At 32.6% G+C, this 12,430-nt stretch overlaps 3 non-coding genes across 3 annotated transcripts; all 3 read right to left on the reverse strand.

The window, feature by feature from the left end:
- Positions 1-2,369: 2,369 nt before the first annotated feature.
- Positions 2,370-2,442, reverse strand: TRNAQ-CUG (transfer RNA glutamine (anticodon CUG)). The gene has a single exon. It is a non-coding gene; the product is annotated as a tRNA-Gln (tRNA).
- Positions 2,443-7,051: 4,609 nt separating this feature from the next.
- On the reverse strand, positions 7,052-7,124 carry TRNAQ-CUG (transfer RNA glutamine (anticodon CUG)). The gene has a single exon. It is a non-coding gene; the product is annotated as a tRNA-Gln (tRNA).
- A 4,609-nt stretch (positions 7,125-11,733) lies between these two features.
- On the reverse strand, positions 11,734-11,806 carry TRNAQ-CUG (transfer RNA glutamine (anticodon CUG)). The gene has a single exon. It is a non-coding gene; the product is annotated as a tRNA-Gln (tRNA).
- Positions 11,807-12,430: the final 624 nt, after the last annotated feature.

The following is a 12,430-nucleotide window of genomic DNA, read 5'->3' on the forward strand; positions in this document are numbered from 1 at the left end:
AATGGCATATTAAATTCTAAAAGGTTGGAAGGTCCCACCGAGATTTGAAATTGGATCACTGGATTCAGAGTCCAGAGTGCTGACCATTACAGCATGGAACCCTCCATGAGTTTAGATTTTTTGCCATTGTGAAATAAATGAATGCCTCAGTGGGTAGCTGTATTGTTGCTGCAAAAACTATATCCCAATTGGATATTAATAGTAAAAAGAGTTATAATGCTATTTGTATTTTTTGAATGGCATCCTTCCATAAGTATTTTAAATATGTAAAAGATTACCATATTATGAAAGTTATAAAATGTTGTTCGTTTTTGATTGTACAACAATAAAACCTTTTACATTTACAAATTGCTGCAGCAGTATCTCTGTCTCTGGCAGAGGTGGTTCCATGGTATAATGGTTAGCTCTTTGAAATTTGAATTAAATTATCTGACTTCATCTTTAGTGGGCCGTTTTGTTGCTCATGAACTACTACTCATCTGTCAGCTTTGCTCATTGATTGCACACAGCAAATGCCAGTAGGCTGAAGTAGTCATTACATTATTGTTTTCTAAATGTCTTTCAGCTGTTTGCAAGTTGTAGAAACTCAAAATGTGCAATACATGTGACACAAAGGTCTTGTCAAAATACCTAGACATTTTTAAATCATATCCTGTTTTTCTCAAACACATTTCAGAGAGCTAATTCACAACACTACCTTTTTAACCTTCCTGTTATTGATCAGGACAAGATAGCACATTTTAAAGTAGACGCAGTCCTCAAAACAAAACTAGAGGAATCAAAATTGCAGCATTATTGAGATACAAGATTTGTCATTCTGAACATTAGTGTTGGAATTGTGTAGTAGAAAGGTCCTCAGACAGATGTCCAAGAGTCAATCTGCAATCATAAAGTATAATCTTTTGATTAGATGTATTATAGGTAGATACTGATCTGATTTTCTTTTCACCACTATACACAACTCATGCGCACTGTATAAATCAGCTATATTGTTACAAAAACAATGAGCAAAAAACAACTATCTCAATTTCTGAATATATAGAAAAAAGAGGAAAAGATACTCATGATTCAAATGTGGATAGGCATCAACTCTTTGTTATTTTCACCTCTACTAGCTATGTTTAGTTATGATTTATATGTTTATATTTTAATATAGTCATACACACTCGCACTGCTACATATGCATAAATACTTATCTATAGGGTAATAAGTCACAGTAAGTTCTTAAATATTACATTTTTCAAACCAAAAATTCCAACAAGTAAAGGCAAACAATAATCTTACAGCTCAGGAAGGTCAAACTGAGATGTGAACAGGGATCACTGGATTAAGTGTTCAAGGTGCCTACCATTACATTATGGAAGGCTTCTGTACTAGTGTGAAGTTTCCATTGTGACCGAAGAGAATTCCTCAGTTTGCCGCTTATATGTTATTGCAAAAAGATATCCCATGTGGTAAGTAATATCCAACAAAGTTTAATGTTATATAACTGCTTTGGGCAACATCCTTTCCAAGCCGTTTTAAATATGCAAATGTTTACCAAAATATGAAAGTAATAAAATGCAGTTCATCTTAGTTTGCGTAATATTAAAAACTACCATCTTTCCAAATTGCTGCAGCAATCTGTGCTTTTTTTTAATCATGAGTGGTTCTATGATGTAATGGTTAGCACTTGCGCCTTTGAATCCAGCTATCTGAGTTCAAATCGCTGTGGGGCCATTTTACAAATGTATCAGGGGTTTTTTCAAACTCATTTCAGAAGGATTACTCAAGACACTACATTTTTTAATCTTCTGTTTACTGATAATGTAAATGGGGCATGATTTAATTAACAAGCCTCCATAAACCATGAGTAGAGGAATCAAAAGTGGGGTATTACTGTGATTGAAGAAATACAGTTTTGATGTTAACCTTGAAACTGAAAAAGGAAACAAACTTCACACTGATTTTCAATGGTAATTCCACAATCAAAAAATACTCTCATTTGATTAGACGTATCATAGGTATTAATCTTGTTTTCTCTTTCAAAATAATTAACATATGAAATGCACTGTAGAAGTTAAGAATATGGTCAGAAAGAAATGAGCAAAAAGAAACTATCTAATTTCCTGGACATGGAGAAGATAGAGGAAAATCTATTTGTGTTAAAATGTGGATAGACAACATCTGTTTCTGATTTTCACCTCTACAGATTCAATATTTAATCATTTGTATTTTATATTTTCATGGAGCTACAAAGAAAGATATGGCTACATACACATCGATAGCTATATACAAGTTTATATGTATAAGTATATAAAGTGAAGATTATATTTTCTGAGACTAAAATTCTTAAAAGTCAATGGCATATTAAATTCTAAAAGGTTGGAAGGTCCCACCGAGATTTGAACTCGGATCACTGGATTCAGAGTCCAGAGTGCTGACAATTACACCATGGAAACCTCCATGAGTTGAGATTTTTTGCCATTGTGAAAGAAGAGAATGCCTCAGTTGGTAGCTTTATTGTTGCTGCAAAAACTATATCCCAATTGGATATTAATAGTAAAAAGAGCTATAATGCTATTTGTATTTTTTGAATGGCATCCTTCCATAAGTATTTTAAATATGTAAAAGTTTACCATATTATGAAAGTTATAAAATGTTGTTCGTTTTTGATTGTACAACAATAAAACCTTTTAAATTTACAAATTGCTGCAGCAGTATCTCTGTCTCTGGTAGAGGTGGTTCCATGGTATAATGGTTAGCTCTTTGAAATTTGAATTAAATTAACTGACTTCATCTTTAGTGGGCCGTTTTGTTGCTCATGAACTACTACTCATCTGTCAGCTGTGCTCATTGATTGCACACAGCAAATACCAGTAGGCTGAAATAGTCATTACATTATTGTTTTCTAAATGTCTTTCAGCTGTTTGCAAGTTGTAGAAACTCAAAATGTGCAATACATGTGACACAAAGGTCTTGTCAAAATATCTAGACATTTTTAAATCATATCCTGTTTCTCTCAAACACATTTCAGAGAGCTAATTCACAACACTACCTTTTTAACCTTCCTGTTATTGATCAGGACAAGATAGCACATTTTAAAGTAGACGCAGTCCTCAAAACAAAACTAGAGGAATCAAAATTGCAGCATTATTGAGATACAAGATTTGTCATTCTGAACATTAGTGTTGGAAATGTGTAGTACAAAGGTCCTCAGACAGATTTCCAAGAGTCAATCTGCAATCATAAAGTATAATCTTTTGATAAGATGTATTATAGGTAGATACTGATCTGATTTTCTTTTCACCACTATACACAACTCATGCGCACTGTATAAATCAGCTATATTGGTACAAAAACAATGAGCAAAAAACAACTATCTCAATTTCTGAATATATAGAAAAAAGAGGAAAAGATACTCATGATTCAAATGTGGATAAACATCAACTCTTTGTTATTTTCACCTCTACTAGCTATATTTAGTTATGATTTATATGTTTATATTTTAATATAGTCATACACACTCGCACTGCTACATATGCATAAATACTTATCTATAGGGTAATAAGTCACAGTAAGTTCTTAAATATTACATTTTTCAAACCAAACATTCCAACAAGTAAAGGCAAACAATAATCTTACAGCTCAGGAAGGTCAAACTGAAATTTGAACAGGGATCACTGGATTAAGTGTTCAAGGTGCCTACCATTACATTATGGACGGCTTCTGTACTAGTGTGAAGTTTCCATTGTTACCGAAGATAATTCCTCAGTTTGCCGCTTATATGGTATTGCAAATAGATACCCCATGTGGTAAGGAATATCCAACAAAGTTTAATGTTATGTAACTGCTTTGGGCAACATCCTTTCCAAGCAGTTTTAAATATGCAAATGTTTACCAAAATATGAAATTAATAAAATGCTGTTCATCTTAGTTTGCGTAATATTAAAAACTACCATATTTCAAAATTGCTGCAGCAATTTGTGCTTTTTTTTTTTAGCATGAGTGGTTCTATGATGTAATGGTTAGCACTTGGGCCTTTGAATCCAGCTATCTGAGTTCAAATCGCTGTGGGGCCATTTTACAAATATATCAGGGGGTTTTTCAAACTCATTTCAGAAGGATTACTCAAGACACTACATTTTTAAATCTTCTGTTTACTGATAATGTAAATGGGGCATAATTTAATTAACAAGCCTCCATAAACCATGAGTAGAGGAATCAAAAGTGGGGTATTACTGCGATTGAAGAAATACAGTTTTGATGTTAACCTTGAAACTGAAAAAGGAAACAAACTTCACACTGATTTTCAATGGTAATTCCACAATCAAAAAATACTCTCATTTGATTAGACGTATCATAGGTATTAATCTTGTTTTCTCTTTCAAAATAATTAACATATGAAATGCACTGTAGAAGTAAAGAATATGGTCAGAAAGAAATGAGCAAAAAGTAACTATCTCATTTCCTGGACATAGAGAAGATAGAGGAAAATCTACTTGTGTTAAAATGTGGATAGACAACATCTGTTTCTGATTTTCACCTCTACAGATTCAATATTTAATCATTTGTATTTTATATTTTCATGGAGCTACAAAGAAAGATATGGCTACATAGACATCGATAGCTATATACAAGTTTATATGTATAAGTATATAAAGTGAAGATTATATTTTCTGAGACTAAAATTCTTAAAAGTCAATGGCATATTAAATTCTAAAAGGTTGGAAGGTCCCACCGAGATTTGAAATCGGATCACTGGATTCAGAGTCCAGAGTGCTGACCATTACAGCATGGAACCCTCCATGAGTTTAGATTTTTTGCCATTGTGAAATAAATGAATGCCTCAGTGGGTAGCTGTATTGTTGCTGCAAAAACTATATCCCAATTGGATATTAATAGTAAAAAGAGTTATAATGCTATTTGTATTTTTTGAATGGCATCCTTCCATAAGTATTTTAAATATGTAAAAGATTACCATATTATGAAAGTTATAAAATGTTGTTCGTTTTTGATTGTACAACAATAAAACCTTTTACATTTACAAATTGCTGCAGCAGTATCTCTGTCTCTGGCAGAGGTGGTTCCATGGTATAATGGTTAGCTCTTTGAAATTTGAATTAAATTATCTGACTTCATCTTTAGTGGGCCGTTTTGTTGCTCATGAACTACTACTCATCTGTCAGCTTTGCTCATTGATTGCACACAGCAAATGCCAGTAGGCTGAAGTAGTCATTACATTATTGTTTTCTAAATGTCTTTCAGCTGTTTGCAAGTTGTAGAAACTCAAAATGTGCAATACATGTGACACAAAGGTCTTGTCAAAATACCTAGACATTTTTAAATCATATCCTGTTTTTCTCAAACACATTTCAGAGAGCTAATTCACAACACTACCTTTTTAACCTTCCTGTTATTGATCAGGACAAGATAGCACATTTTAAAGTAGACGCAGTCCTCAAAACAAAACTAGAGGAATCAAAATTGCAGCATTATTGAGATACAAGATTTGTCATTCTGAACATTAGTGTTGGAATTGTGTAGTAGAAAGGTCCTCAGACAGATGTCCAAGAGTCAATCTGCAATCATAAAGTATAATCTTTTGATTAGATGTATTATAGGTAGATTCTGATCTGATTTTCTTTTCACCACTATACACAACTCATGCGCACTGTATAAATCAGCTATATTGTTACAAAAACAATGAGCAAAAAACAACTATCTCAATTTCTGAATATATAGAAAAAAGAGGAAAAGATACTCATGATTCAAATGTGGATAGGCATCAACTCTTTGTTATTTTCACCTCTACTAGCTATGTTTAGTTATGATTTATATGTTTATATTTTAATATAGTCATACACACTCGCACTGCTACATATGCATAAATACTTATCTATAGGGTAATAAGTCACAGTAAGTTCTTAAATATTACATTTTTCAAACCAAAAATTCCAACAAGTAAAGGCAAACAATAATCTTACAGCTCAGGAAGGTCAAACTGAGATGTGAACAGGGATCACTGGATTAAGTGTTCAAGGTGCCTACCATTACATTATGGAAGGCTTCTGTACTAGTGTGAAGTTTCCATTGTGACCGAAGAGAATTCCTCAGTTTGCCGCTTATATGTTATTGCAAAAAGATATCCCATGTGGTAAGTAATATCCAACAAAGTTTAATGTTATATAACTGCTTTGGGCAACATCCTTTCCAAGCCGTTTTAAATATGCAAATGTTTACCAAAATATGAAAGTAATAAAATGCAGTTCATCTTAGTTTGCGTAATATTAAAAACTACCATCTTTCCAAATTGCTGCAGCAATCTGTGCTTTTTTTTAATCATGAGTGGTTCTATGATGTAATGGTTAGCACTTGCGCCTTTGAATCCAGCTATCTGAGTTCAAATCGCTGTGGGGCCATTTTACAAATGTATCAGGGGTTTTTTCAAACTCATTTCAGAAGGATTACTCAAGACACTACATTTTTTAATCTTCTGTTTACTGATAATGTAAATGGGGCATGATTTAATTAACAAGCCTCCATAAACCATGAGTAGAGGAATCAAAAGTGGGGTATTACTGTGATTGAAGAAATACAGTTTTGATGTTAACCTTGAAACTGAAAAAGGAAACAAACTTCACACTGATTTTCAATGGTAATTCCACAATCAAAAAATACTCTCATTTGATTAGACGTATCATAGGTATTAATCTTGTTTTCTCTTTCAAAATAATTAACATATGAAATGCACTGTAGAAGTTAAGAATATGGTCAGAAAGAAATGAGCAAAAAGAAACTATCTAATTTCCTGGACATGGAGAAGATAGAGGAAAATCTATTTGTGTTAAAATGTGGATAGACAACATCTGTTTCTGATTTTCACCTCTACAGATTCAATATTTAATCATTTGTATTTTATATTTTCATGGAGCTACAAAGAAAGATATGGCTACATACACATCGATAGCTATATACAAGTTTATATGTATAAGTATATAAAGTGAAGATTATATTTTCTGAGACTAAAATTCTTAAAAGTCAATGGCATATTAAATTCTAAAAGGTTGGAAGGTCCCACCGAGATTTGAACTCGGATCACTGGATTCAGAGTCCAGAGTGCTGACAATTACACCATGGAAACCTCCATGAGTTGAGATTTTTTGCCATTGTGAAAGAAGAGAATGCCTCAGTTGGTAGCTTTATTGTTGCTGCAAAAACTATATCCCAATTGGATATTAATAGTAAAAAGAGCTATAATGCTATTTGTATTTTTTGAATGGCATCCTTCCATAAGTATTTTAAATATGTAAAAGTTTACCATATTATGAAAGTTATAAAATGTTGTTCGTTTTTGATTGTACAACAATAAAACCTTTTAAATTTACAAATTGCTGCAGCAGTATCTCTGTCTCTGGTAGAGGTGGTTCCATGGTATAATGGTTAGCTCTTTGAAATTTGAATTAAATTAACTGACTTCATCTTTAGTGGGCCGTTTTGTTGCTCATGAACTACTACTCATCTGTCAGCTGTGCTCATTGATTGCACACAGCAAATACCAGTAGGCTGAAATAGTCATTACATTATTGTTTTCTAAATGTCTTTCAGCTGTTTGCAAGTTGTAGAAACTCAAAATGTGCAATACATGTGACACAAAGGTCTTGTCAAAATATCTAGACATTTTTAAATCATATCCTGTTTCTCTCAAACACATTTCAGAGAGCTAATTCACAACACTACCTTTTTAACCTTCCTGTTATTGATCAGGACAAGATAGCACATTTTAAAGTAGACGCAGTCCTCAAAACAAAACTAGAGGAATCAAAATTGCAGCATTATTGAGATACAAGATTTGTCATTCTGAACATTAGTGTTGGAAATGTGTAGTACAAAGGTCCTCAGACAGATTTCCAAGAGTCAATCTGCAATCATAAAGTATAATCTTTTGATAAGATGTATTATAGGTAGATACTGATCTGATTTTCTTTTCACCACTATACACAACTCATGCGCACTGTATAAATCAGCTATATTGGTACAAAAACAATGAGCAAAAAACAACTATCTCAATTTCTGAATATATAGAAAAAAGAGGAAAAGATACTCATGATTCAAATGTGGATAAACATCAACTCTTTGTTATTTTCACCTCTACTAGCTATATTTAGTTATGATTTATATGTTTATATTTTAATATAGTCATACACACTCGCACTGCTACATATGCATAAATACTTATCTATAGGGTAATAAGTCACAGTAAGTTCTTAAATATTACATTTTTCAAACCAAACATTCCAACAAGTAAAGGCAAACAATAATCTTACAGCTCAGGAAGGTCAAACTGAAATTTGAACAGGGATCACTGGATTAAGTGTTCAAGGTGCCTACCATTACATTATGGACGGCTTCTGTACTAGTGTGAAGTTTCCATTGTTACCGAAGATAATTCCTCAGTTTGCCGCTTATATGGTATTGCAAATAGATACCCCATGTGGTAAGGAATATCCAACAAAGTTTAATGTTATGTAACTGCTTTGGGCAACATCCTTTCCAAGCAGTTTTAAATATGCAAATGTTTACCAAAATATGAAATTAATAAAATGCTGTTCATCTTAGTTTGCGTAATATTAAAAACTACCATATTTCAAAATTGCTGCAGCAATTTGTGCTTTTTTTTTTTAGCATGAGTGGTTCTATGATGTAATGGTTAGCACTTGGGCCTTTGAATCCAGCTATCTGAGTTCAAATCGCTGTGGGGCCATTTTACAAATATATCAGGGGGTTTTTCAAACTCATTTCAGAAGGATTACTCAAGACACTACATTTTTAAATCTTCTGTTTACTGATAATGTAAATGGGGCATAATTTAATTAACAAGCCTCCATAAACCATGAGTAGAGGAATCAAAAGTGGGGTATTACTGCGATTGAAGAAATACAGTTTTGATGTTAACCTTGAAACTGAAAAAGGAAACAAACTTCACACTGATTTTCAATGGTAATTCCACAATCAAAAAATACTCTCATTTGATTAGACGTATCATAGGTATTAATCTTGTTTTCTCTTTCAAAATAATTAACATATGAAATGCACTGTAGAAGTAAAGAATATGGTCAGAAAGAAATGAGCAAAAAGTAACTATCTCATTTCCTGGACATAGAGAAGATAGAGGAAAATCTACTTGTGTTAAAATGTGGATAGACAACATCTGTTTCTGATTTTCACCTCTACAGATTCAATATTTAATCATTTGTATTTTATATTTTCATGGAGCTACAAAGAAAGATATGGCTACATAGACATCGATAGCTATATACAAGTTTATATGTATAAGTATATAAAGTGAAGATTATATTTTCTGAGACTAAAATTCTTAAAAGTCAATGGCATATTAAATTCTAAAAGGTTGGAAGGTCCCACCGAGATTTGAAATCGGATCACTGGATTCAGAGTCCAGAGTGCTGACCATTACAGCATGGAACCCTCCATGAGTTTAGATTTTTTGCCATTGTGAAATAAATGAATGCCTCAGTGGGTAGCTGTATTGTTGCTGCAAAAACTATATCCCAATTGGATATTAATAGTAAAAAGAGTTATAATGCTATTTGTATTTTTTGAATGGCATCCTTCCATAAGTATTTTAAATATGTAAAAGATTACCATATTATGAAAGTTATAAAATGTTGTTCGTTTTTGATTGTACAACAATAAAACCTTTTACATTTACAAATTGCTGCAGCAGTATCTCTGTCTCTGGCAGAGGTGGTTCCATGGTATAATGGTTAGCTCTTTGAAATTTGAATTAAATTATCTGACTTCATCTTTAGTGGGCCGTTTTGTTGCTCATGAACTACTACTCATCTGTCAGCTTTGCTCATTGATTGCACACAGCAAATGCCAGTAGGCTGAAGTAGTCATTACATTATTGTTTTCTAAATGTCTTTCAGCTGTTTGCAAGTTGTAGAAACTCAAAATGTGCAATACATGTGACACAAAGGTCTTGTCAAAATACCTAGACATTTTTAAATCATATCCTGTTTTTCTCAAACACATTTCAGAGAGCTAATTCACAACACTACCTTTTTAACCTTCCTGTTATTGATCAGGACAAGATAGCACATTTTAAAGTAGACGCAGTCCTCAAAACAAAACTAGAGGAATCAAAATTGCAGCATTATTGAGATACAAGATTTGTCATTCTGAACATTAGTGTTGGAATTGTGTAGTAGAAAGGTCCTCAGACAGATGTCCAAGAGTCAATCTGCAATCATAAAGTATAATCTTTTGATTAGATGTATTATAGGTAGATTCTGATCTGATTTTCTTTTCACCACTATACACAACTCATGCGCACTGTATAAATCAGCTATATTGTTACAAAAACAATGAGCAAAAAACAACTATCTCAATTTCTGAATATATAGAAAAAAGAGGAAAAGATACTCATGATTCAAATGTGGATAGGCATCAACTCTTTGTTATTTTCACCTCTACTAGCTATGTTTAGTTATGATTTATATGTTTATATTTTAATATAGTCATACACACTCGCACTGCTACATATGCATAAATACTTATCTATAGGGTAATAAGTCACAGTAAGTTCTTAAATATTACATTTTTCAAACCAAAAATTCCAACAAGTAAAGGCAAACAATAATCTTACAGCTCAGGAAGGTCAAACTGAGATGTGAACAGGGATCACTGGATTAAGTGTTCAAGGTGCCTACCATTACATTATGGAAGGCTTCTGTACTAGTGTGAAGTTTCCATTGTGACCGAAGAGAATTCCTCAGTTTGCCGCTTATATGTTATTGCAAAAAGATATCCCATGTGGTAAGTAATATCCAACAAAGTTTAATGTTATATAACTGCTTTGGGCAACATCCTTTCCAAGCCGTTTTAAATATGCAAATGTTTACCAAAATATGAAAGTAATAAAATGCAGTTCATCTTAGTTTGCGTAATATTAAAAACTACCATCTTTCCAAATTGCTGCAGCAATCTGTGCTTTTTTTTAATCATGAGTGGTTCTATGATGTAATGGTTAGCACTTGCGCCTTTGAATCCAGCTATCTGAGTTCAAATCGCTGTGGGGCCATTTTACAAATGTATCAGGGGTTTTTTCAAACTCATTTCAGAAGGATTACTCAAGACACTACATTTTTTAATCTTCTGTTTACTGATAATGTAAATGGGGCATGATTTAATTAACAAGCCTCCATAAACCATGAGTAGAGGAATCAAAAGTGGGGTATTACTGTGATTGAAGAAATACAGTTTTGATGTTAACCTTGAAACTGAAAAAGGAAACAAACTTCACACTGATTTTCAATGGTAATTCCACAATCAAAAAATACTCTCATTTGATTAGACGTATCATAGGTATTAATCTTGTTTTCTCTTTCAAAATAATTAACATATGAAATGCACTGTAGAAGTTAAGAATATGGTCAGAAAGAAATGAGCAAAAAGAAACTATCTAATTTCCTGGACATGGAGAAGATAGAGGAAAATCTATTTGTGTTAAAATGTGGATAGACAACATCTGTTTCTGATTTTCACCTCTACAGATTCAATATTTAATCATTTGTATTTTATATTTTCATGGAGCTACAAAGAAAGATATGGCTACATACACATCGATAGCTATATACAAGTTTATATGTATAAGTATATAAAGTGAAGATTATATTTTCTGAGACTAAAATTCTTAAAAGTCAATGGCATATTAAATTCTAAAAGGTTGGAAGGTCCCACCGAGATTTGAACTCGGATCACTGGATTCAGAGTCCAGAGTGCTGACAATTACACCATGGAAACCTCCATGAGTTGAGATTTTTTGCCATTGTGAAAGAAGAGAATGCCTCAGTTGGTAGCTTTATTGTTGCTGCAAAAACTATATCCCAATTGGATATTAATAGTAAAAAGAGCTATAATGCTATTTGTATTTTTTGAATGGCATCCTTCCATAAGTATTTTAAATATGTAAAAGTTTACCATATTATGAAAGTTATAAAATGTTGTTCGTTTTTGATTGTACAACAATAAAACCTTTTAAATTTACAAATTGCTGCAGCAGTATCTCTGTCTCTGGTAGAGGTGGTTCCATGGTATAATGGTTAGCTCTTTGAAATTTGAATTAAATTAACTGACTTCATCTTTAGTGGGCCGTTTTGTTGCTCATGAACTACTACTCATCTGTCAGCTGTGCTCATTGATTGCACACAGCAAATACCAGTAGGCTGAAATAGTCATTACATTATTGTTTTCTAAATGTCTTTCAGCTGTTTGCAAGTTGTAGAAACTCAAAATGTGCAATACATGTGACACAAAGGTCTTGTCAAAATATCTAGACATTTTTAAATCATATCCTGTTTCTCTCAAACACATTTCAGAGAGCTAATTCACAACACTACCTTTTTAACCTTCCTGTTATTGATCAGGA

The sequence above is a fragment of the Pleurodeles waltl genome, chromosome 2_1, assembly GCF_031143425.1.
Source record: "Pleurodeles waltl isolate 20211129_DDA chromosome 2_1, aPleWal1.hap1.20221129, whole genome shotgun sequence".
NCBI lineage: Eukaryota > Metazoa > Chordata > Amphibia > Caudata > Salamandridae > Pleurodeles > Pleurodeles waltl.